This window comes from Coregonus clupeaformis, chromosome 28 (assembly GCF_020615455.1).
Source record: "Coregonus clupeaformis isolate EN_2021a chromosome 28, ASM2061545v1, whole genome shotgun sequence".
In the NCBI taxonomy this organism is placed as follows: Eukaryota; Metazoa; Chordata; class Actinopteri; order Salmoniformes; family Salmonidae; genus Coregonus; species Coregonus clupeaformis.
Window position 1 is genome coordinate 33,839,937 of NC_059219.1, and position 25,441 is coordinate 33,865,377.

The 25,441-nt window shown below is 44.5% G+C and overlaps 1 long non-coding RNA gene across 1 annotated transcript; it reads left to right on the plus strand.

The window, feature by feature from the left end:
* The first annotated feature begins 20,573 nt into the window (after positions 1-20,573).
* Positions 20,574-21,969, plus strand: LOC123482172. The gene is made up of 2 exons (XR_006657583.1): positions 20,574-21,217; positions 21,911-21,969. It is a non-coding gene; the product is annotated as an uncharacterized LOC123482172 (long non-coding RNA).
* Positions 21,970-25,441: the final 3,472 nt, after the last annotated feature.

Genomic DNA, 25,441 nt, shown 5'->3' on the forward strand with positions numbered 1-25,441 from the left:
TTACCTGGTTAAATAAAGGTGAAATAAAAAATATTAAACAATTAAAAAATTAGACCAGATAGCATCTGCTTTCTGTCTCCCTCCAGTGGTCAGGGTTAGTAACTTCAGTCTCTGTGTGAACTGTGTGATGCTGCTGATTGACTCTGCTCTAAAGGGGAGATCTTCAGATCTCTGATGTCTCCAGTCTCCTGCTGCTCTCTGGAACTACCACAGTGGTGTGAGGGAGGATGTATGGGTAATGTTTAAGGGCTTCATTGTATGTGTTTGAATCATGTTGATTAAATTCTAGCTATTCAAAACACAGGTCATCTTAAGGGGTTTTGATCATTGCACATCATCTCTATTCAGACTGGTTGATGGTTTTCCTTGAGTTACTCAGAGTCAACATGTAGTTAATGGTCAGGAGAAACATTTAGTGATCAGTTATGATCTAAGGTCTTCTAGACATAGCTCTAGTTTGACTCTATTGTTGTTCAGCTCTACTTCACACTGTGTCATTGTACTGAATCATCTCCTCCCCTCAGCACCTGCAGTAGGTCCCAGCTGTAGCAGTACAGTCACTGTGCAGTCTGACTGAGGGAGGTTTTTGTATGACTCTGTATCACTGTGTGAACACCCAGACACTGTTGGGATAGTGTTCACTCTGACAGTAGTAATCTCCTGCATCTTCAGCCTGGACTCCACTGATGGTCAGAGTGAAGTCACTCCCAGATCCACTGCCACTGAATCTAGATGGAGTTCCAGACTGAAGGGCTTTAGCATAGTAAATAAGGAGTTTAGGAGCTCCTCTATTGTTTAACACTAGTACTTTAGTACTATCAGTCACTATTGTATTATACTAGTACTTTAGTACTATCAGTCACTATTGTATTATACTAGTACTTCAGTACTATCAGTCCCTATTGTATTATACTAGTACTTTATTACCATCAGTCCCTATTGTATTACACTAGTACTTCAGTACTATCAGTCCCTATTGTACTGTTGACCATGATGTCCTTCTGGACAGACTGGAGAGGTGGGTTGGCCTCTCCGGTCCAGTTCTAAATTGGTTGAGGACCTATTTAACCGGTCGAGAGTTTTTTGACACCCTTGGTGACCATAATTAAGAGAAAATACATATCACAGGTGGCATTCTACAAGGTTCGATTTTGGGTCCGGTACTGTTCAGTTTATATATGTTACCATTTGGAAGCGTTATCAGAAAGCACAGCATTGATTTTCACTGCTGGCGCAGCGATACATAACTTTACATTTCTGTGTCACCAGAGGATTTTAGCTCCACTGGTAAATTATTAGACTGTATTAGTTATTTAAATACTTGGATGGCTCACAACTCCTCCTCCAGCTAAATCAAGACAAGACGGAGGTACTTATTGTTGGAGCCAAAGCACAGAGAGAGAATCTAGCCACACATTTTAATTCATGGTCAATAAAAATAAAACACCAGGAAAAAAAACTTAGGTGCTATTTTAGATTTTGAAAAAATTTTCGTACCAAACATTAAGAATGTGAGCAAAATAGCTTTTTACCACCTGAGGAACATTGCCAAGGTGAGGCCGTTTCTCTCTCAGGCTGATACAGAGCAGGCTTGACTACTGTAATGTTCTCCTGTCTGGTCTACCCAGGAAAGCCATTGGTCAATTGCAAAACACACAGAATGCTGCAGCACGGGTACTGACCAATACCAGACGGAAAGCACACACTACAACGGTTTTAAGGTCTCTCCACTGGCTGCCTGTGAGTTTTAGAATACATTTTAAGATTGGTTTTTAAATCAATCCATGATTGTGCACCCCACTACATGTCAGACATGCTTTTAAGTTATGTACCCAGTATGTCCCTCAGGTTCTCTGGCACTGGCCTTTTATCTATCCCAAAGCCTAGGACCAAGAGGCATGGAGAGGCAGCCTTTAATTATTATGCCCCCAGCCTCCAGAATAGCCTGCCAGAGAACCTGAGGGGGGCCGAAACTGTGGACATGTTTAAAAGAGGTCTTAAAACACATATTTTAGCTTTGCTTTCCTTTGGGTTCTTTTTAGTTGTTCAGTTTGTGTCATTCTTTTGTTTTTTTATATTACGTTTGTTGTGTAGTAAATATTTCAGCTTTTATTTTCATTGTTTTTTATTCGTTTCTTCCTGTAAAGCACTTTTTGTTGCATTCCATGTCTGAAATGTGATGTATAAATAAAGCTTGATTTGATTTGATTATACTAGTACTTCAGTAATATCAGTCCCTATTGTATTATACTAGCACTTCAGTACTATCAGTCCCTATTGTATTATACTAGTACTTCAGTACTATCAGGGTGGTACTGAGAGTGCTCTGTGTGTGAAGGTTCTCACTCTTGTGTGAAGGAGGTTTTTGTATGGAGACTTCCCAGAATGAATCACGTGGAGGACTTTGGAAGTGGCACAAGACTGGTGCTAAAAAGCACGTCCATTGATGTCTTTCTTCTCTGATTAAACTAAAATGTAATCATGATATTGAACAACACTTTGAGACTTTTAGGCGTATCTTTTTAGAGATTTCCGTGGACAGATTGGTAGATTGGTAAATTGTAGAGTCACCGAAGTGAGAGAATTGTTCACATACCACCAACTTTTTTGTAGCAATAAAAATATTCTAACATATGATATAAAAAGAACACATTTTGATATACAGTATTGCAGGTCAACTCATTGTTCTGTCAAGATGTAGCTACTACTATTTATATTATATAAGCAGCAGTTTGTATTGTATTCATAGTACATGTTAACACAGACATGGTTTAAAGGTGAACTTCATCTATAGTTTTGAATAGTATTTTGAAGTCATTTTGGCCTTGTATCTCAGAGTAGATTTGACATAAATTAATAGACGTTTCATGTCAGATTTGACATTGTGAATATTAAATTATGCTGTATCCAGACTACATATGGTATCTGTTCAATACATGTCTTTCTAAATTTAGGGGCGTATTCCCAGACACAGATTAAGCCTGGTCCTGGAATAAAAAGCAAACTCAATGGAGAATCGCCATTAAAGAAAAAGCTTTTTAGTCTAGGATTAGGCTTAACCTGTGTCCGGGAAACCGCCAGTGTTTTATTGCTAAACTGTAAAGTATGAATATACCTTTCATGTTTTGCCAGACTTTTTTTGTTTGCCTATTTCTTCATAGATTAAGTGTTTGGTTGTTCTAAGTTGTGCTTGGTTGTTCTTTGTACTGTAGCTAGTTGTTTAAACTGTTTACTGTCAATCTGAAATGGTTTTGGTCACTGATAACACAGTGGCCATGTCCGAATACCCATATTAGCCTACTATATACTTAAACTGCATACTCATTTTTGTGTTTGATCAAATAGAATTCACTCGTCTTTTACAACTCAAGTGTTTGACAACAGCTGATAATCAGATAAATTGACTTTCCGACTCACGTGTTTGACAACAGCTGAGTAAGGCACTCTGGGAAGAGGGAGAGGTGTACACCTGCAGGGTCACCCACGACGACACCAGTGGTTCAGTCACCTTCCGGAGAAGTCAATGTACTGTCTAGGGGCAGGAGAAGCCATTGTAGGGGTCTAGAGATTCCCCACATGGTGCTGGATCTGGAAACATTCGTGTTTTAGAGCTGAATGTTAAAGTATAATAGTGAATAATATCAGCAGTGCTGTATGCTAAATGAAATATTTTGAGATTCTGTTGTACATGTCTTCTTGACTCTGAGTTCAAATGCAGCTTGTTTTAATTTAAATATAAGCACAAGAGTTACTTTAATCATGGTTTCCAGTGATCACTGTCTCATGAAGGCAGCACATTTCATACTATTTTAGATCAATCAGGTTCTTTTATCATTTCAGCATTGTAGCATATAGCTACTCTCATGTTATCAAACAGAATTAAAAGGGCATCTGATCCAACAAATACTCTGCAATGATTTCTACAACTGAATGATCCTGTTATACTGTAGCACCAATAACAGTGATAATAATTAGTGATATTTGATAATAAACCTCTAAGATCTGCTCTCAGAACTCACACTGCTAAACTGTTACTTTCCATAACATATATATTTATAATGTTTAATTCTTTATTTATTTTTCTTTAATTATAATAACATATATACATTGCGTTCGGAAAGTATTCGGACCCCTTCCCTTTTTCCACATAAAAAAAATGTCATTTTTTTCAATTTCTTTCAAAAACATGTATGGGGATAGATCAGGTTTAATTTTGCAGATTGATTTTAACTTCAATCAATGTAATTGTCTTCATACTTCCAATCCCCCATATGTTTATTTTTTCTCGCAAATATATAATTTATATACATATATATACATACACATACATATACACATATATGCATATAAATACATATACATACATACAGTGGGGAAAAAAAGTATTTAGTCAGCCACCAATTGTGCAAGTTCTCCCACTTAAAAAGATGAGAGAGGCCTGTAATTTTCATCATAGGAACAAGTCAACTATGACAGACAAATTGAGAAAAAAAATCCAGAAAATCACATTGTAGGATTTTTAATGAATTTATTTGCAAATTATGGTGGAAAATAAGTATTTGGTCACCTACAAACAAGCAAGATTTCTGGCTCTCACAGACCTGTAACTTCTTCTTTAAGAGGCTCCTGTCCTCCACTCGTTACCTGTATTAATGGCACCTGTTTGAACTTGTTATCAGTATAAAAGACACCTGTCCACAACCTCAAACAGTCACACTCCAAACTCCACTATGGCCAAGACCAAAGAGCTGTCAAAGGACACCAGAAACAACATTGTAGACCTGCACCAGGCTGGGAAGACTGAATCTGCAATAAGTAAGCAGCTGGTTTGAAGAAATCAACTGTGGGAGCAATTATGGAAATGGAAGACATACAAGACCACTGATAATCTCCCTCGATCTGGGGCTCCAAGCAAGATCTCACCCCCGTGGGGTCAAAATGATCACAAGAACGGTGAGCAAAAATCCCAGAACCACACGGGGGGACCTAGTGAATGACCTGCAGAGAGCTGGGACCAAAGTAACAAAGCCTACCATCAGTAACACACTACGCCGCCAGGGACTCAAATCCTGCAGTGCGAGACCTGTCCCCCTGCTTAAGCCAGTACATGTCCTGGCCCGTCTGAAGTTTGCTAGAGTGCATTTGGATGATCCAGAAGAGGATTGGGAGAATGTCATATGGTCAGATGAAACCAAAATATAACTTTTTTGGTAAAAACTCAACCGTCGGGTTTGGAGGACAAAGAATGCTGAGTTGCATCCAAAGAACACCATACCTACTGCCGAAGCATGGTGGGGGAAACATCATGCTTTGGGGCTGTTTTTCTGCAAAGGGACCAGGACGACTGATCCGTGTAAAGGAAAGAATGAATGGCGCCATGTATCGTGGAGATTTTGAGTGAAAACCTCCTTCCATCAGCAAGGGCATTGAAGATGAAACGTGGCTGGGGTCTTTCAGCATGACAATGATCCCAAACACACCGCCCCGGGCAACGAAGGAGGGGCTTCGTAAGAAGCATTTCAAGGTCCTGGAGTGGCCTAGCCAGTCTCCAGATCTCAACCCCATAGAAAATCTTTTGGAGGGAGTTGAAAGTCCGTGTTGCCCAGCGACAGCCCCAAAACATCACTGCTCTAGGAGGAGATCTGCATGGAGGAATGGGCCAAAATACCAGCAACAGTGTGTGAAAACCGTGAAGACTTACAGAAAACGTTTGACCTGTGTCATTGCCAACAAAGGGTATATAACAAAGTATTGAGAAACTTTTGTTATTGACCAAATACTTATTTTCCACCATAATTTGCAAATAAATTCATTAAAAATCCTACAATGTGATTTTCTGGTACACGTCATAGTTGACGTGTACCTATGATGAAAATTACAGGCGTCTCTCATCTTTTTAAGTGGGAGATCTTGCACAATTGGTGGCTGACTAAATACTTTTTTTCCCCACTGTATTTATATACATATCCTTTTAAAAAACAAATTTTCCTTTATTACTTTCCAACCCCACCACCCCTTCGCTAATTGGCGTAAACTAGTGAACAACAACGCTTAGGCCTCTACTTCCAACTTATACATACTATATACATTTTATGGACACAGTCAATTTTACAATAATTCTATTTTGTTTGTTTTTACTCCTGAACTTCCTCTACCCTCAAACTCTCTGATCATTTTCATGATGTCCATCCAGTTTGCTTCTATATGCCATATCTTTCTAACTGTGCTCTTTCACAAAAGCACTCAACCTATAACCTATATACTTATTATGGACACAGTATGCTTTACATTAGTTATCTTGTTGTTATTAGTTGTTGTTAGTTTTTATTAGTCCCATCTTTCAGCTCCATTCAACACCTCCCATCTATCTCTTAACACCATCCATATTGGATTTCTATTTGCCATATATTTTTCAACTATTGTCAGTAGTTCCGATGTGGATGTGGTGGAGGAGTCAGGCGCAGGACACAGAGGATACGTCCAAAATACTTTAATAGTCCCAAGTGCAACAAACAAACACGACCTCGAAAACAGACGGAGGCGAGGCAATTACGCAAACACGCGTAAACAATAATCCAACATAGGCAGAGTGCAAACACGCAGCTCCGCACGACAGGCAGAAATAACAACACACAATCAGACTAATGCAAAACAAGGAACTTATAAGACAAGTAATCAACACACAAATGGACACAGGTGTAAAAGACAGACGAAAGCAATCACACTACGAAACATAGAGCGGTGGCAGCTAGTACTCCGGGACGGCGAATGCAAGCCTGCCCGAACCAGGAGGAGGAGCAGTCTCGGCAGAATCCGTGGACAGTACCCCCTTGACGCGCGGCTCCAGCCGTAGCGGAACCCGGCCTCGGGGAGGCCAGGAGGACGCTGGGACCCGGGCGCGTGGGATGCCCACGGTGGAACTCAGTCAGGAGGGATGGATCGAGGATGTCCCTCCTGGGCACCCAGCACCGTTCCTCCGGACCGTACTCCCTCCCACTCCACGAGATACTGGAGACCACTCATCCGGCGCCGAGTCCAAGATGGTCCGGACCCTGTACGCCGGGACCCCCTCGATGTCCAAAGGGGGCGGAGGGGTCTCTCCTATCTCATCTTCTTGGAGTGGGCCAGCTACCACCGGCTGAGAAGAGACACATGGAACAAGGGAAATTTTCTCTGTAGGCAGTTGTAACCTGTAACACACCTCGTTCAATCTTCTCAGGACTTTGAAGGGCCTCTCACAAACCGCCGACCCAGCTTCCGGCAGGGCAGGCGGAGGGGCAGGTTTCGAGTCGAGAGCCAGATCTCGATCTCCCGGTGCGTACACCGGTCCTCACTGCGGTGGCGATCAGCGCCGCTTTTTGTTGACGGATGGACGCTGCAGATGGACATGGGCAGCGTCCGACGTCTCCTCCGAGCGCCGAATCCACTCGTCCACCGCAGGGGCCTCGATCTGGGCTCGTGCCATGGTGCCAGGACCGGCTGATAACCTAAAACACACTGGAAAGGTGTTAAATTGGTGGAGGAGTGGCGGAGAGAGTTCTGGGCCATCTCTGCCCAGGGGGATGAACCTAGACCACTCCTCCGGCCGGTCCCGGCAATAGGACCTCAAAATCTACCCACATCCTGGTTGGACACGTTCCACCTGCCCATTGCTCTCTGGGTGGTACCCCGAGGTAAGGCTTACCGAGACCCCCAAGCGCTCCATGAACGCCCCCAAACTCTGGAGGTGAACTGGGGACCTCGGGTCAGACACAATATCCTCGGGAACCCCATAGTGCCGGAACACATGGGTAAATAGGGCCTCAGCGGTCTGTAGGGCAGTAGGGAGACCCGGCATTGGGAGGAGACGACAGGCCCCCGGAAAACCAATCCACAACGACCAAAATGGTGGTATTCCCCTGGGAGGGGGGTAGGTCGGTTACAAAATCCACCGATAGGTGGGACCATGGTCGTTGTGGAACGGGAGGGATGTAACTTACCCCTGGGCAAATGTCTAGGCGCCTTACACTGGGCACACACCGAGCAGGAGGAGACATAAACCCTCACATCCTTAGCTAACGTTGGCCACCAGTATTTCATGCTAAGGCAGTGCACTGTCGGCCAATACCTGGATGTCCAGAGGAGGGTGATGTATGAGCCCAATAAATAAGACGATCACGAACCTCGAGCGGAACGTACGTCCACCCACAGGGCACTAGGGGGAGTAGGTTGGTACGCAGTGCCCGCCGATTCCCGCACGACCCCCATACCACCGGAGCCACCAAACAAGACTCCGGCAGTAGCTGGAAGTAGGCTCATTGGACCTCTCCTCTGTGTCATACCACCGGGACAGGGCGTCTGCCTTACCATTCTGGGACCCTGGGATGTATGTGATCTTAAAAACAAACCGGGTTAGGAACATGTTCCACCTAGCCTGACGAGGGTTCAATCTCCTAGCTGCCCGGATGTACTCCAGGTTACGGTGATCAGTCAGAATGAGGAAAGGGTGTTGAGCCCCCTCAAGCCAATGCCCCCTTGAGCCAAGCCACACCTTTAGGGCCTGGACTACGGCTAACAGCTCCCTGTCCCCAACGTCATAATTGCGCTCCGCCGAGCTGAGCTTCTTGGAGTAGAACGCACAGGGGCGGAGTTTAGGTGGCGTGCCGGACCGTTGTGACAGGACTGCCCCAATACCGGTCTCGGACGCGTCTACCTCTACTTGGAATGGTAAAGAGGGATCCGGATGCGCCAGCACCGGGGCCGAGGGAACAGGTTCTTCAGTTTGCACAAATGCCCTGTCCGCCTCAGCCGACCACTGCAAACGAACCGGACCCCCTTTAGGAGGGACGAATGGGAGCTGCAACTTGTCCAAAACCCCGAATAAATCCTCCGGTAGTAATTAGTAAAACCCAAGAACTGCTGCACCTCTTTTACAGTGGTTGGAGTTTGCCAATTACGCACGGCGAACACGGTCTACCTCTATCTCCACACCAGACGCGGACAACCGATAACTCAAAAAGGAGACGGACTCCTGGAAGAACAGGCATTTCTCTGCCTTGACATACAAGTCATGCTCCAACAGTCTTTCTCAACACTCGGCGCACTCAGGGCTACATGCTCGGCTCGTAGAAGAGTACACTAGGATGTCGTCGATGTACACTACTACACCCTGCCCATGCATGTCCCGGAAAATCTCGGTCAACAAAGGATTGGAAGACTGAAGGAGCATTCATTAACCCGTATGGCATGACGAGATACTCAGTAATGACCCGAGGTGGTGCTAAATGCTGTTTTCCATTCATCCCCTCCCTAATGCGCACCAGATTGTACGCGCTCCTGAGATCCAACTTTGTGAAGAACTGCGCCCGCGTAACGATTCCGTCATCGTCGCAATCAGTGGAAGTGGGTAACTGTACTTAACTGTGATCTGATTGAGACTACGGTAATCAATACAGGCGAATCCCCGGCCTTCTTTTCAAAGAAGAAACTCGAGGAAACCGGGGAAGTGGAGGACTGTATGTATCCCTGTGCCAAGGACTGGGCTTGTAAGTCTCCACAGCCGCTGTCTCCTCTTGAGACAGGGGATACACACGACTCCGTGGAAGAGCTTCGCCCTGTTTGGAGATTTATCGCACAGTCCCCCTGTCTATGAGGTGGTAGCGTGTTGCCCCTCGATTTGCTGAACACAAGTGCTAAGTCCTCATACTCAGGGGAATGCGCAGTGTGGGCACTTGGTTCGGACTCTCTACCGAGGTCGCTCCCTATGGAAACACCTAGACATCTCCCTACACACTGGGCAGACCACTCCATAAGAGCCCTCTGTTGCCACGCAATGGTAGGATCATGGGTGCTTAACCAGGGAAGCTCCAACACCAGGTACGCAGGAGAGTCAATCAGATAAAACTGAATGATCTCCTCATGACCCTCGTCGTCATCGCCAGTGGTGCTGAGACCTCCTGATCAGGCCTGACCCCAACGGGCCGGCTGTCTAAGGCGTGGACAGGAAATGGAGCTTCTACCGCCGAAGGGGAATTCCTAACCCACAACAAAATGCCGATCAATAAAGTTCCCAGCTGCGCCTGAATCTACTAGCGCCTTATGCTGAATGGGGCTGCCACCTGTGGAAATCTCACAGGAATACTCATGTGACCAACAGAAAGCTCTGGGTAAGTGGGGGCGAGCCTACTCACCTGAAATGACTCCCCAGTGCGTGACCTGTTGTCCCCTCTCCCAGGGAGACCCTTCCCAGCACCTGGCAGCGGTGTGTCCTCCACGGCCACAGTTGGTGCAGGGATGGCCCCCTCGGGTTCTCTCTCCCTCCTCTCTGGGCGCCAGCACCCCCCGAGCTCCATGGGAATCGGCCGGAGGGCTGGAGGGTGGAATGGACGACCCCACTGGGACGTCCGCGGGTAGCCAGCAGGGTGTCTAGACGGATGGAGATGACCACCAACTGGTCGAACCACAGGTTGGTGTCCTGCAGGCCAGCTCACGAGAACGCCCTCTCGTAGGCTACACCGGTAGTGGTCGATGAGGGCCCTCTCATTCCACCCCGCATCCGTCGCACGTCCGGAACTCCAGTGCGAACTCCTGTGCGCCTCTTCTGTCGGAGGTGGAACAGACGCTCCGCCGATTTCCCCTCAGGTGGATGATCAAAGACAGCCCTGAAGCGGCGGGAGAACTCCGCGTAGGTGATGGTAGTGGCGTCTATTCCCCTCTATACTGTGATGTTTCACAAAAGTTCTGAACCCTTCTATTCTCATTGTTTGAAAATAAACATTTTTGCCAAAAGTATTTTTATATTATTGATCGATTGACTATGACTTTTCAGATCACCCAGTAATGCTTTTTCCACATTTTGTTACGTTACTGCTTATTCTAAAATTGATTTTCTTTTTTTATGTCCTCATCAATCTATACACAATACTCCATAACGACAAAGCGAAAACAGGTTTTTAGAAATGTTTGCAAATTTATTAAAAATAAAACACAGAAATACCTTATTTAAATAAGTATTCAGACCCGTTGCTATGAGACTTGACATTGAGCTCAGGTGCATCCTGTTCCAATTGACCATCCTTAGAGATGTTTCTACAACTTCATAGGAGTCCACCTGTGGTAAATTCAATTGTAGGACATGATTCCTGGAAAGGCACACACCTGTTCTATATTAAGGTCCCACAGTTGACAGTGCATGTCAGAGCAAAAACCAGAGGTCAGAAGGAATTGTCAAGGCACAGATCTGGGGAAGGGTACTAAAACATTTCGTGCAGCATTGAAGGTCCCCAAGAACACAGTGGCCTCCATCATTCTTAAATGGAAGAAGTTTGGACCAGCAAGACTCTTCCTAGAGCCGGCTGCCCAGCCAAACTGAGCAATCAGGGGATAAGGGCCTTGGTCAGGAGGTGACCAGAACCTGATGAGTCACTCTGACAGAGCTCCAGAGCTTCTCTGTGGAGATGGGAGAACCCTTACAGGACGATCACCATCTCAGCAGCACTCCACCAATCAGGCCTTTATGGTAGAGTGGCCAGACGGAAGCAATTCCTCAGTAAAAGGCACAACAGCCCGTTTGGAGTTTGCCAAAAGGCACCTAAAGGACTCTCAGACCATGGAAACAAGATTATCTGGTCTGACAGGGAAACCAAGATCGAACTCTTTTGGACTGATTGCCAAACGTCACGTCTGGAGGAAACCTGGCACCATCCCTAAGGTGAAGCATGGTGGTGGTAGCATCATGCTGTGGGGATGTTTTTCAGTGGCAGGGACTGGGAAACTAGTCAGGATCATGGGAAAGATAAACGGAACAAAGTACAGAGAGATCCTTGATGAAAACCTGCTTCAGAGCGCTCAGGACCTCAGACTGTGGCAAAGGTTCACATTACAACAGGACAACGACCCTAAGCACACAGCTAAGACAATGCAGGAGTGGCTTCGGGACAAGTCTCTGAATGTCCTTGAGTGGCCCAGACAGATATAATATACATTTGCAAAAATGTATAAAAATCAGTTTCTGCTTTGTCATTATGGGGTATTGTGTGTAGATTGACGAGGGACACAAAAACTATTTAATAAATGTTAGAATAAGGTTGTAACGTAACAAAATGTGGAAAAACTCAAGGGGTCTGAATACTTTACAAATGCACTGTATTAATAATGTTTAATTCCTAATATGATTTTATTATATTAGATGTTTTAGCAATGGTTTTCAACATTGTTTAGTCTACCCTTCTCCATTATATTTCCCCTGGTCTTCTCTAACTCCATCCCCCTGGGAACAGAGCGAATATCTGGTGACAGTGCTGCTCTATTCTGGGACAAGCAGAACCACCCAGCCCTGTCTATGCAAATCTCAGTTTCACTCCTATAGCTACCAGTATAGCAGTTGAACAGTTTCACTGCGAAATACCCTGGACTGGGCCAGATGTGAGGGAGTGGGACTGGTTTTAACCTCTATGGTGGATTCATGGAGGGATGCAATAACAGATATTCCACCATGTAATCTATGACTGAAAAATTGATATTATACATAATGTAGATATGTCTAATGCCTGAACCCAGCATCATGTCTTATCCACAGATGTAACAGTCAGTAACTTGCTCATCAAAATAGTTAGTATAATGCCAGATGATCACATCAATATTTGGTTGTGAGGTGCATATGGGGATTGTATCTTGGGGTTCTGATGCTGATGTAACATCACCTTCTTTTTCTTTACTTCTGTACATTTTATTTTGCATATTGGACTGGTATTGTGGGTATTTCAGAACTTCAAATAACTTTTGTAGGTGCACTACAATAATGATGATGATGGGGAACATGTGATTTGAATGATGCTTTCTAAACATATTCAAAGTTGACTTCACTAACCAGTCTTCCGTGTCACTGTCTCTTGTATGACAGAACCTCAGGTTGTTTTAATGGGTTATAATCATGTTATATAATCTCAGTGAATATGGTTGAATCTTTGCTTGAAACTTACTACCTGACTGGCGGACCTTGCAGAGACTGGAATATTAACTCTGAAATAATGTGAGACATTATTTCACATAGATGGAGTCCATTCAACTTATTATCTGAACTGTTTGCCATAGCAAAAGGGAAAGAAATGTATGTAGTCTGGAGCTATGGTTGTTCAGGAATGCTTTAACACAAAGGTGGATTAATTGACATTATTGTCAGCATCACTGATATATTTAGCTCAGTGTATTTTAGTTCAGTCAGTGATCCATATCACTGTCTCTTCCCCCCCAGCACCTGCAGTAGGTCCCAGCTGTAGCAGTACAGTCACTGTGCAGTCTGACTGAGGGAGGTTTTTGTACAGCTCTGTATCACTGTGTGAACACCCAGTCACTGTTGAGGTAGTGTTCACTCTGACAGTAATAATCTCCTGCATCTTCAGCCTGGACTCCACTGATGGTCAGAGTGAAATCACTATTAGTTCCACTACCACTGAATCAAGATGGAGTCCCAGACTGAAGTGTTGTAGCTTGGTAAATAAGGAGTTTAGGAGCTCCTCCAGGTTTCTGTTGATACCAGGCTAGATGGTTATTGCTATAGACATCACTGCTGGTTTTACAGTTCTGAGAGACTGTCTGTCCTGGGAGAACAGCTTTCACTGCAGGGTCTGAGTTTATTTTTATTTTTTATTTATTTCACCTTTATTTAACCAGGTAAGCCAGTTGAGAACAAGTTCTCATTTACAACTGCGACCTGGCCAAGATAAAGCAAAGCAGTGCGATAAAAACAACAACACAGAGTTACATATGGGGTAAAAAAAAAAAACATAAGGTCATAAATACAACAGAAAATATATATACAGTGTGTGCAAATGTAGCAAGTTATGGAGGTAAGGCAATAAATAGGCTATAGTGCAAAATAATTACAATTAGTATTAACACTGGAATGCTAGATGTGCAAGAGATGATGTGCAAATAGAGATACTGGGGTGCAAAAGAGCAAAACAAACAACAATATAGGGATGAGGTAGTTGGGTGGGCAATTTCAGATGGGCTGTGTACATGTGCAGTGATCGGTAAGGTGCTCTGACAACTGATGCTTAAAGTAAGTGAGAGGGAGATAAGAGTCTCCAGCTTCAGAGATTTTTGCAATTCGTTCCAGTCATTGGCAGCAGAGAACTGGAAGGAATGGCGGCCCAAAGGAGGTGTTGGCTTTGGGAATGACCAGTGAGATATACCTGCTGGAGCGCAGACTACGGGTGGGTGCTGCTATGGTGACCAATGAGCTAAGATAAGGCGGGGATTTGCCTAACGGCAGTGATTTATAGATGGCCTGGAGCCAGTGGGTTTGACAGCAAACATGTAGTGAGGACCAGCCAACAAGAGCGTACAGGTCACAGTGGTGGGTAGTGTATGGGGCTTTGGAGACAAAACGGATGGCACTGTGATAGACTACATCCAAATTGCTGAGTAGAGTGTTGAGGCTATTTTTGTAAAATGACATCGCGAAGTCAAGATCGGTAAGGATAGTCAGTTTTACAAGGGAGGGCATGTTGTGGCAGCATGAGTGAAGGGAGGCTTTGTTGCGGAAATAGGAAGCTCGATTCTAGATTTAACTTTGGATTGGAGATTCTTAATGTGAGTCTGGAAGGAGAGTTTACAGTCTAACCAGACACCTAGGTATTTGTAGTTGTCCACATACTCTAGGTCAGACCCGTGAGAGTGGTGATTCTAGTTGGGTGGGCGTTGCTAAGCAGCGTTCGATTGAAGAGCATACATTTAGTTTTACTAGTGTTTAAGAGCAGTTGGAGGCTACTAAAGGAGTGTTGTATGGCATTGAAGCTCGTTTGGAGGTTTGTTAACACAGTGTCCAAATGAAGGGCCAGATGTGTATACAAAATGGTGTCGTCTGCGTAGAGGTGGATCTGAGAGTCACCAGCAGCAAGAGCGACATCATTGATATACACGGAGAAAAGAGTCGGCCCAAGAATTGAACCCTGTGGCACCCCCATAGAGACTGCCATAGGTCCAGACAACAGGCCCTCGATTTCACACATTGAACTCTATCTGAGAAGTAGTTGGTGAACCAGGCGAGGCAGTCATTTGAGAACCAAGGCTATTTAGTCTGCCAATAAGAATGCGGTGGTTGACAGAGTCGGAAAGCCTTGGCCAGGTCGATGAAGACGGCTGCACAGTACTGTCTATTATCAATCTGGTTATAATATCGTTTGACCTTGAGCGTGCGCTGAAGTGCACCCGACCAGCTGGAAACCGGATTGCATAGCGGAGAAGGTACGGTGGGATTAAATGGTTGGTGATCTGTTTGTTAACTTGGCTTTCAAATACTTTCAAAGGCAGGGCAGGATGGATATAGGTCTGTAACAGTTTGGATCTAGAGTGTCACCCCCTTTGAAGAGGGGATGGTCAGCAGCCTTCAACTCTGGGATCTCAGGCGTTACGAAAGAGAGGTTGAACAGGCTAGTAATAGGGGGTTTCGCGACAATTTCTGCGTGCTAGTTTTAGAAAGAAAGGGTCCAGATTTGTCTCAGCCAGCTGATTTGTAGGGGTCCAGATTTTGCAGCTCTTTCAGAACATACTGTCTGAATTTCTGTGAAGGAGAAGCCGGGGGCATGGGCAAGTTGCAGCGAGGGTGCAGAGTTGGTGGCGGGTAGTGTGCCAGGTGGAAAGCATGACAGCCGTAGCAAAATGCTTGTCTGAAATTCTCGATTATTGTAGATTTATCGGTGGTGATAGTGTTTCCTAGCCTCAGTGCAGTGGCAGCTGGGAGGAAGTGCTCTTATTCCCTCCATGGACTTTACAGTGTCCCAAAACTTTTTGGAGTTAGTGCTACAGGATGCAAATTTCGTGTTTGAAAATGTTAGCCTTGCTTTCTTGACTGCTTGTGTATATTGGTTCCTAACTTCCCTGAAAAGTTGCATATCGCGGGGGCTATTTGATGCTAATGCAACACGCCACAGGATGTTTTTGTGCTGGTCAAGGGCAGTCAAGTCTGAGGAGAAAACCAGGGGCTATATCTGTTCTTAGTTCTGTATTTTTTGAATGGGGCATGTTTATTTAAGATTGAGAGGAAATTACTTTTAAAGAACAACCAGGCATCCTCTACTGACGGAATGAGATCTATATCCATCCAGGATACCTGGGCCAGGTCAATTGGGAAGGCCTGCTCGCTAAAGTGTTTTAGGGAGCGTTTGACAGTGATGAGGGTGGGTCGTTTGACCGGGGACCAGTTACGGGACGACAGGCAATAAGGCAGTGATTGCTGAGATCCTGGTTGAAGACAGCGAGGTGTATTTAGAGGATAAGTTAGTCAGGATGATATCTGAGGGTACCCATGTTTACGGATTTAGGGTTGTACCTGGTAGGTTCGCTTTGATAATTTGTGTGAGATTGAGGGCATCTAGTTTGGATTGTAGGATGGCCCAGGAGTGTTAAGCATATCCCAATTTAGGTCACCAAACAGTAAGAACTCTAGAGGATAAGTGGGGGCAATCAATTCACATATGGTATCCAGGGCACAGCTGGGGCCTGAGGGGGGTCTGTAGCAAGCGGCAACAGTGAGAGACTTATTTCTGGAAAGGTGGATTTTAAAAAGTAGAAGCTCAAACTGTTTGGGCACAGACCTAGATAGTATGATAGAGCTCTGCAGGCTCTCTCTACAGTAGATTGCAACTCCACCCCCCTTTGGCAGTTCTATCTAGATGGAAAATGTTATAGTTAGGATTGGAAATTTCAGAATTTTTGGTGGCTTTCCTAGGCCAGGATTCAGACACTGCTAGAACATCAGGGTTGACGGAGTGTGCTAACGCAGTGAATAACTCAAACCTAGGATGTAGACTTCCTGATATTTACGTGCAAGAAACCAAGACTTTGCGATTCCAGAAGTCAGCAAATGATAGCGCCTGGGGAGTAGAGTGATACTGAGGGCTGCAGGGCCGGTTAGCTCTCTACATCACCAGAGGAACAGAGGGAGGACTAGAATAAGGATACGGCTAAAGGCTTTAAGTGACCTGGCCTCTGGATTCTGAAACAGAGATGGCATGTGAAATAGCATTCAATTGTTAATAAGTTTTTCCATTTAGCATATGAAATTAAACTGTAATGAGGTTATATAGCTACATATTGCAATTGTCCGGGTCGTTTTCTGTAAAATATATTACCTTGGAGACAGAGGGCAAATATCCAGATGAAGATGGTGATAAAAGTCATGGTTGTTGTGGGTTCTGTTGTCATGAAGGACAGCTCTCAGTCATGATGTTAAACTCACAGGGCTATAAACACTCCCAGATCACTGAAGCATGCTGTCTATGCAGAGCATCATCACTATGCGTGCAAATAATCTTCGGTCTTCTCCCCATCCACCATTATTCAGTAAAGTGTCCTACATGTAAGTAGTCTTCCTGGACAGTCAGACTGATGTGATGTAGAAACATGATAGCTATGTAATCACTGAAATGGTTTCTGATATAAGTGCTGAATGGGGACTGATATAATGACTATAGACATCTACAAGTGGATCATAACATTATTACTGCTTTTAGACCAGATAGTATCTGCTTTCTGTAGCAGTACAGTCACTGTGCAGTCTGACTGAGGGAGGTTTTTGCTACAGCTCTGCACTCAAAGCTGTGTGAACACAAATGTACTATTTGGATAGTGGAAACTCTGACAGTAGTAATCTCCTTGCATCTTCAGCCTGGACTCACTGATGGTCAGAGTGAAGTCACTATGAGATCCACTACCACTGAATCTAGATGGGAGTCCCAGACTGAAGTGTTGTAGCATAGTAAATAAGGAGTTTAGGAGCTCCTCCAGGTTTCTGTTGATACCAGGCTAGATAGTTTTTGCTATAGGACATCACTGCTGTTTACAGTTCAGAGATACTGTCTGTCCTGGAGAGAACAGCTTTCACTGCAGGGGTCTGAGTTACATGTGACCTGGCCTCTCAATTCTGAAAAAAGAGATGTCATGTAGAAATAACATTCGAATTGTTAATACATTTTTCCATGTAGCATATGAAATTAAGCTGTAATGAGGTTATATAGCCTAATATTGCAATTGTCCCAGACTGAAGTGTTTTAGCATAGTAAATAAGGCGTTTACTAGTATTATACTCTATTGTATAATATTAGTGCTTTATTACCATCAGTCCCTATTGTATTTTACTAGTACTTCAATACTATCAGTCCCTATTGTATTATACTAGTACTTCAGTACTATCAGTCCCTATTGTATTACACTAGTACTTCAGTACTATCAGTCCCTATTGTACTGTTGACCATGATGTCCTTCTGGACAGACTGGAGAGGTGGGTTGGCCTCTCCGGTCCAGTTCTGAATTGGTTGAGGACCTATTTAACCTGTCGAGAGTTTTTAGACACCCTTGGTGACCATAATTAAGAGAAAATACAAATCACAGGTGGCATTCTACAAGGTTCGATTTTGGTTTCAGTACTGTTCAGTTTACATATGTTACCATATGGAACTGTTATCAGAAAGCACACATTGATTTTCACTGCTGCGCAGCGATGCACAACTTTACATTTCTGTGGCACCAGAGGATTTCAACTCCATGGATAAATTATTAGACTGTATTAGTTATTTAAATACTTGGATGGCTCACAACTTCCTCCAGCTAAATCAAGACAAGACGGAGTGTCACGTTCGTTGAGAGACGGGTCAGACCAAGGTGCAGCGTGGTATGCGTACATGTTTATTAGAACGAATAAACACTAGACAAAACAACAAAGCAACGTAACGCGAAGCTCAACAGTGGCTACACACAACAAGCCAAACACGAGTCAAGATCCCACAACTATGGTAGGCAACCAGCCTACCTAAGTATGATCCCCAATCAGAGACAACGATCGACAGCTGCCTCTGATTGGGAACCACACCCGGCCAATATAGATCTAAACATACTAGATCTCCACATAGAATTACACATTACATAGATACTCACACCTTGACCAAAACCAACTAACGAACTCTATGTCAGGGCGTGACACGAGTGACTTATTGTTGGAGCCAAATAACAGAGAGAGAGAATCTAGTCACACATTTTAATTAAAGGCAATAAAGATAAAACACCAGGTAAAAAAAACCTAGGTGTTATTTTCAGATTCTGAATAAAATTTCGAATCACACATTAGGAATGTGACCAAAATAGCTTTTTACCACCTGAGGAACATTGCCATGATGCGGCCGTTTCGCTCTCAGACTGATACAGAGGGACTCATCAATGCTTTCAATACAAGCAGGCTTGACTGCTGTGATGCTCTCTGTCTGGTCTACCCATGAAAGCCATTGGTCAACTGCAAAACATACAGAATGCTGCAGCACGGGTACTGATCAAGACCAGACGTAGAGTATACATTACAGCGCTTTAAAGATCTCTGCACTGGCTGCCTGTGAGTTTTATAATTAATTTTAAGATTGTTTTTTAAATCAATCCATGATTGTGCACCCCAATACATGTCAGACATGCTTTTAAGTTATGTTCCCAGTAGGTCCCTCAGGTCCTCTGGCAGTGGCCTTTTAACTATCCCAAAGCCTAGGACGAAGAGACATTGAGAGGCAGCCTTTAGTTATTATGCCCCCAGCCTCAGGTATAGCCTGCCAGAGAACCCGAGGGGGACGAAAATGTGGAAATATTTAAAAGAGATCTTAAAACATATCTAGTAGTAGTTGTTGTTGTAGTAGTAGTAGTAGTAGTAGTTGTTGTTGTTTTTGTTGTAGTAGTAGTAGTAGTAATAGTAGTAGCTGACCCTCTCCTCTCTTCTTCTCCCTCTCTTCTCTCTCCTCTCTCTCCTCAGTAGTTGTAGTAGTTGTAGTAGTAATAGTAGTAATAGTAGTAGTAGTTGTAGTAGTTGTTGTAGTAGTAGTAGTAGTAGTAGTAGTAGTAGTAGTAGTAGTAGTAGTAGTAGTAGTAGTAGTAGTAGTAGTAGTAGTAGTAGTAGTAGTAGTTGTTGTTGTTGTTGTTGTAGTAGTAGTAGTAGTAATAGTAGTAGTTGATGACCCTCTCCACTCCTCTTCTCCCCTCTCCTCACCTACTATAGAGTTGTGGTAGCTGACCCGCCTCTCTCCTCCAGCTAGTCTCCCTGTCAGGAGGAGGAGGAGGAGGAGGAGGAGGAGTAGTAGTACCACCTTGAAAGCAAGTGTCCAGATGGTGATAAAGTCATGGTTGTTGTGGGGTTCTGTTGTCATGAAGGACAGCTCTCAGTCATCAAAGTGTTAAACTCACAGCGCTATAAACATTCTTAGAGCAGATGCATTATGCAAATGAGTGTTTCAAATCTATTTCAGTTTCCAAGTAGGCTCCCATCATAAGAATATAATTCTCTTGCATAAGTTTGCTTTTCTAATAATAGTAATTAGGTGGGTGCTTATATTTGTCCTATTTCACACGTGTATTATATGGGGATTGGATATGTTTTTTGGGGGGGATATCCCAACTCCCCCTGAGACATCCTCAGAGAGTGGGGTCACGGCCAGCATCTGCCATTATAAACGGCGACCCTGGAGCAATTAGGGTTAAGTGCCTTGCTAAAGGCACATCGACAGATGTTTGCCGTGTCGTCCTGGGGATTTGAACTAGCAGCCTTTGGTAACTAGGCCAACGCTCTAACATCAAACAGCAACTTTTACTCAAATAACTTATGTATGGCAACTTTTATGTCACACCACCATTTATTTTTATTCTGATGATGATCAGACATAATTAACTGTCTGTTCACTCATGCTTGGTCACTTATGTAAGTTCCTCTAATCAGTTAGTGAACACTTCTCTAAACTAAAGCTGGTAGGATTCCTCTGGTAGTGTTTTCTGTCTGTGACTTTACCACAACTGTTAAATCTGAGATCAACATCTTTAATAAAGGAATATACAACATGGATCACTATCAGTACAGCTGCTGCTGTTGTCTTTCATATGGACAATATGGAGGAATACTAGCAACACTGGATCTAATGCTGGACTGTACCTACAGACTAGGAGAACATCTGATACACAGAGGAAGGAAAAAATACTAATATCTGGTTTTAAGATACAAATCTTATTTGTATTATCTAGAAACAGCTTATATAAAGTGTTTGTTCTACCTGGAAGATGTTAAAGTGTATTTGTGTTGATTATGATTCTGTATGAGTGATCTTCACTGTAACAGCTGCAGCATCACAACACAGAGAGGTTTTTGTACGAGCAGTAACAGGGATTGTATCACTGTGGGACACTTTTGGTAGCGGCACCAGACTAGATGTTGGAAGTAAGTAACAAGCTCACTTGATATTTCTTTCTGATTACACTTATTAAGTATGTTATTCTTACACTCTGTCTATGAAAAATATTGCGATTTTAGATTTTCAAAATGTTTTAATTGCTTTTGACTGACCCTTCGTTCTAATAAAATGTTATTGAATCGAAATGTTAAATTGTAGGTTTATTTTTGTCTGATTTGTATGATTGCAGAATATAACTCTTAATTTTGGTAGGATCACTATTTAATAGCATTGGATATAGTAGTCATTATTGCTGTATTGAGTTCATGGTAGCCTTCACTGTTAGTGTGAAGACAAAAGGTCTCAGTTATGTTTGTAACCAACTTCATGAACTAACATGGTTGATATGTGATTAAAACTAATTTATGCTCAGATTTTGCAAATACTATGAATATGGCAAGGCTATTGTGATCAGATTCATTCCTAAACAATATCTGTATGACATGTATAACTGATGCTGTATGACTTGTAACTCTACTTATTTAATACTTGTTCGGTTCATTATTCTGCTTTATCATATTACAGTTTGTGTTTTATCCATCTTTACCAATCTAACTTTTACATATATTTAGAAGGCATTTCCAAATCACTTTATTTTGATTTGTCCTTTGCTGAAGATAAGCTCTTACTGTAACTGTACTTGATGTAGTTACTTAGTTGATGTGTTCTGTTTGTTCCAGGTAACAGTTCCCCCACCCTCACCGTCCTGCCCCCCTCTAGTGAGGAACTGTCCAGTACACACTGACGTGTCTGGCCAACAAGGGCTTCCCCTCAGACTGGACCATGAGCTGGAAAGTGGACGGGACCAGCAAGAAGCAGGAGGCCAGTCCCAGGGTCCAGGAGAAGGATGGCCTGTACAGCTGGAGCAGCACCCTGACTCTCACTGCCCAGGAGTGGACCAAGGCAGGAGAGGTGACCTGCTGAAGCCCAGCAGAAATCCCCAGACTCCAGTCACAAGACCCTGAGGAGGGCTGACTGTTCTGGGTAGGACCCCTCAGTCACACACCCCCTGTGGAGAGAGGATGCTGGTTCCTCTGCTTTGATTAGCTTTGATCTAAAATCAGTAATTCTCTGATTTAGAGATCACCCTGGTGTAGACTAACAGGGGCTTGCTTGAGGTTCATGTGTCAATCCATTCTGTAGATTGAGATTGTGTTAGTTTAGATTTGATGTGATCTGCTTTTATTCCCTATCATGTTTGCTTTGATGCTTCGATTGTGTGATAAATGGATTAAAATAAAGACTTATTTTGGAATGCATATTTTGTTGTGTTTATTAATAAATGGATCATAGATACTGTATATTTGCAATATTCTGGAAAAATATGTATTCAGTAAGGCTGATTAATGGTGTCTTTGAAAAACTGTCAAGTCTAAAACTCACTCTAACATCATAATGGACCAGTATTTAAACTATCACAATATATTATGATATAATAGAAGAGGTTCTGCCATGGTAGTAGTTGACTATCTTCATTCATCAGGATCTGAGTCTGTGTCAGACCTGTTTGACTTGACAGACTTTACAGTAATAAAAGAAGAACTATCAAACAGTCAACCGATATCTTGGACCTCTCACGTGTGTTATAGGCTTTGATTTGAAGCAAAAATAAAATACAAATACAAATATTACAAGTGGTACTACTTTAAAATTTAGCAGCGTTTTCCCCATATAGGTCTCTCAAGGGTTGCACATTTGGTTTTATATCCTAACACTACACAGCTGATTCAAATTATCATAACTTGATGATTAGTTGATTATTTGAATCAGGTGTGGGTGCTAGAGCAAAAACCAAAACGTGCACCCCTTGGAGTCCCGAGGACCGAGTTTGAAACGCTGTTACAGTGAATGTAGTGACAGTCTTCTACCTCCAGACCCCCTGGGGACAGAGTGAACATCTGGTGACAGTGCTGCTCTATTCTGGGACAAGCAGAACCACCCAGCCCTGTCTATGGAAATCTCAGTTTCAATCCACAGATACCAGTCTAGTAGTTGAACAGTTTCACTGCCTGTAATACGACCTGGACTGGGCCAGATGTGAGGGAGTGGACTGGTTTTACTGTAACTGTCACGATCGTTGGAGGAAGTGGACCAATGCGCAGCGTGATGAGTGAACATAGCTTTTAATTTAGATTCACCACACTAACAAAACAACAAAACATACGTGAAATCCTAAGTAACAGACACAAACCATACACGGAACACAATTCCACAAAACACTGTGGAAACAGGCTGCCTAAGTATGGTTCCCAATCAGAGACAACAAGCAACAGCTGATACTGTTGCCTCTGATTGAGAACCACCCCGCCAACACAGAAACACGAGCTAGATAATCAGCCTAGAACCCAAAAACATACGAAACAACACCCTGGCTCAACATAACGGAGTCCCAGAGCAGGGCGTGACAGTAACCCCCAAAGGCGGGGACTGCGACTGCACAAACATAAACCGAACAGGGGAGGGTCGGGTGGGCATTCCTCCTCGGAGGCGGTTCCGGCTCGGGCTGACCACCACCCTCCGTAGCGCCCTGGTCCGGTCTGGCCCCGCTGGCTGGAGCTGGACTGACATCGGTGAGCCGGTTGCTTAGGCTCGATGTGGAGCAGCTGACCAGTACCTGACCAGGCACCGGTGACCCAGGCACGGGGCTGTATGCCGACTGGACGACGCGCACCACATGCTTGGGTGCGAGAGCAGGAAACGGGCCGGACCGGCTGGCGATTCACACCACAGGCTTGAGTGCGGGGAACAGGGGCCGGGCCAGGCTGAAGAAGCGCACTACAGGCTTGGTGCGGGAGCAGGAACAGGCCGGGCCTGGCTGGCTACGCGCACCATTGGCTGATGCGGGGGAGCAGGAAAAGGCCGGGCCGGGCTGTCACGCGCGCGCACCATTGGCTGGTGCGGGGAGCAGGAACAGGCCGGGCGGGCTGACGACACGCACCATAGGCTGGTGCGGGGAGCAGAGAACAGGCCGGGCGGGAACGCGCGCACCATTGGCTTGGTGCGTGGGAGCAGGAACAGGCAGGCCGGGCTGGCGGACGCGACCGTTGGCTTGGTGCGGGAGCAGGAACAGGCCGGCCGGGCTGGCGCGCACCATAGGCTTGGTGCGAGAGGCAGGAACATGCCGGACGCTGGCGACACGCGTCACAGGCTGTGGTGGAGAGGCAGGAACAGCCGGACCGGACTGGCGGACGCATCACAGGCTTGGTGCGAGGACAGGAACAGGCCGGGCCGCACTGGGAACACGACACCACGCCACTGGCCTTACCGGGGATCAGGAACAGGCTGGACCGGACTGGCATCACACCTCAGTACCTTCGCCGTGCCTTACATTCTCCCCCTACTAGCCAATGGCTCCGGGAACCGGTGGCCTTCTCCTCGTCCACTAACTCTCCGCTTATCTGCCTCCAGCAGTCCGTATCTACAGGTGTGAGCCCCCCTATAAAATTTAGTGGGTTCTCTCTCCCCGTGGCTATGGCCTCCATGGCTCTCTCAGACTCTCCAGCCTCTGCTCCCAAGTCCAACCTCTCCTCCTCCGCATGGCCGACCCAGTCGAGTGGATATCCGCTAAGTTACCTCTGGCGTTTGCTCCTGGACACGCTGCTTGACCCAGTCGAAGTGGATATCCGCTAGTTACCTCTGGCGTTGGCTCCTGGACACGCTGCTTGGTCAGTTTGGTGGGATCTTCTGTCACGATCGTTGGAGGAAGTGGGACTGCACGCAGCGTGATGAGTGAACATACTTTTAATTTAGATTCACCACACGAACAAAACAACAAAATGATACGTGAAGTCTAAGTAACAGACACAAACCATACGACAGAACCCGATCCCACAAACACATGTGGAAAACAGGCTGCTAAGTATGGTTCCCAATCAGAGACAACAAGCAACAGCTGATAGTTGTTGCCTCTGATTGAAGAACCACCCCAGCCAACACAGAAACACATAGAGCTAGATAATCAGCCTAGAACCCAAAAGCACATAGAAACAACACACCCTGGCTCAACATAACGCGAGTCCCAGAGCCAGGGCGTGACAGTAACCTCTATAGTGGATTCAGGGAGGGGGACTTTCTTACAATGAATAAACCACCATTTAATAGATGACATAAAATATGGGTATTACTAAATATAGGCATTGACAGTTACTGACATCACATTCTAATTCCTAATTCTATGGTTACAGATATGTGTGTAATGTCTGAGCTCAAAA